The sequence below is a fragment of the Aquarana catesbeiana genome, linkage group LG01 (assembly GCF_042186555.1).
Source record: "Aquarana catesbeiana isolate 2022-GZ linkage group LG01, ASM4218655v1, whole genome shotgun sequence".
Lineage (NCBI taxonomy): Eukaryota > Metazoa > Chordata > Amphibia > Anura > Ranidae > Aquarana > Aquarana catesbeiana.
This window is the reverse complement of record NC_133324.1, coordinates 916,732,387-916,734,777: the sequence shown is the minus strand read 5'-3', so window position 1 is coordinate 916,734,777 and position 2,391 is coordinate 916,732,387.

Below are 2,391 nucleotides of genomic sequence, written 5' to 3'. Positions count from 1 at the left end.
CCATTTTTATCCTGCATGCGTTTCACCAGAGTTGGCTTAATCATAAGCATAATTCCTTATGATTAGACCAAGGAGATTGACACTCACATCAGTGTTGGTTTCTCAGTGGACTTCAGAGAGGAGCGGGCACGCCATGCACCTTCCTTGCTTGAGCATCACAGCTTTACAACTTATGGCGAAATTTGAATAGTGTGATGCATATTCTATTGAACTAAGTACCTCTATATGCATGCAAGGAACTCTCTATTACCACAAGCCTGCTCATAGGCCCTTGCTTTCCCTGCAGTCTCATGTGGGATGTCTTTTAAGTCCACACTGACAGTCATAAAGCAATATTTTGTGTATTCTTTTTGCTGTCTGAAGAAGCAGGGTCCATCTGCAAAATGCGTCCAGCTACAGTCTGCCTCCTACCGTAGATTTCACGGTTATACCCTACAGGGGAATCTGATGTAATCAACTGAGATCTTTATGAATACATAGTCAATGGCGTTATATTAGAACAGAGACATATGGAAAAAAAATGCAATGTGACTTGTTTGGTTTTAACAAATCATTTTAATATGTGAACAAATAAATACGTAAAAGTTTTAAATAAAAATAACTTTGTAAATTCTTTGATCGATTTAAACGACTACATACCGTGTGCACCATGGAGAAGTCCTTTGTTTTCTCTTGGTTGGGTTCTTATGTATAGTATATAAAGCAGACCCCCTTTTTTTCTTTTTTTCTATACTATATTGGGAATGCTAATATAAAAGGGGATACAGCACTTTTACCTGTCCTATTAATCACTAAAGGACCAAGCCTATTTTTTACACTTAATGTTTACAAGTTAAAATAATTTTTATCTGCTAGAAAATTACTTAGAACCCCCAAACATTATAAATATATATTTTTCAGACACCCTAGAGAATAAAATGGCAGCTGTTGCAATACTTTATGTCACACCGTATTTGCACAGCGGTCTTACAAGCACATTTTTTTTTTTTAAATACACTCTTTTGAATTAAAAAATAAGGCAACAGTAAAGTTAGCCCAATTTTTTTTTATATTGTGAAAGATAATGTTACGCCAAGTAAATTGATACCCAGTATGTCATGCTTCAAAATTGCACCCGCTTGTGGAATGATGACAAAGTTTGACCCTTAAAAATCTCCATAGGCGACATTTAAAAATTTGTATAGGTTACCAGTTTTGAGTTACACAGGAGGTCTTTTTCTAGAATTATTGCTCTCACTCTAATGATCGTGACAATACCTCACATGCCCAGCAATTCTATATATGAAGTGCCTCCTAATCAGTGCCACCTTATTAGTGCCAACTCATCAGTGCCCATCAGTGCCGCCTTATCAGCGCCCGTCAGTGAAGGAGAAAACTAAATTTTATTACAGAAGCTAAGAAAAACTTTTTTTTTTTCAAATATTTTGGTCTTTTTTAGTTTGTTTAGCAAATAATAAAAACCCCAGAGGTGAGCATTACCGCGCAATTGTCATTCAAACTGCAACAGCGCTGAAAGCTGAAAATTGTCCTGGGCAGGAAGGGGCGAAAGTGCCTGGTATTGAAGTGGTTAACATGAGATCTGGGATCAAAAAGACCTCAGATCTCACGTTTACACTAAAATGCAATAAAAAATAAATAAATAAATAAATAAATGTCTTTAAAAAAAAATCTCCTTTAAGACCATTAGGTGGAAGTGACGTTTAATGTTGATTCCGTCATACAATGTTATGATGCCGAGTGGGGGCCATCATTCCCTCACTCTGCTTGATGCTACTGAGGGGAAAGGATCGGATCGTCTCCGCCGCTACCGGTGGGTCCAGTAAGCAGCGGAGACTACTGGAGAGCAGCGGGAGGGGGGGGCACCTCTCCCTCCGCCGATAAAAGTGATCTTGCGGTGAATCCGGAGACCACTTTTATCTGAGAGCTATCTGCTGCCATAACCCCGGTATTCTACATCAAATTACCGACGTACAATGACGACGATTTGCAGGAAGTAGTTAAACATTGTGGGCAGTGGGAGAGGTGCTTTATGTAAAGATTATTTTACTGACCTTTATTTCAGCAGGGCTGTGCTTTTTACTGGGAGGAGGGGGAATTTATGCTTAGGGGTAAGCATGCAGATTAGTGCTTGATTTTTTGGGGGGAGAGGGGGATTTGCTGACACATAATGCTCATACATCTTGGGGGGGATGCAATTTTTGCACGTTCACCCTGGGCTCTAGATGACCTTGTTTCGGCACTGCCACTACAAACATGACAGTTTTGGGTAGTATTGTCCTTCAATATTTTAGGAGGAGATCTGATTATACAAATATCTAACTGGTGATCCTAGCAGAGAAAAATTATTCAGTCTCAGGTAACTTAAGACACTTGGCCATTTAATGAAGCTGG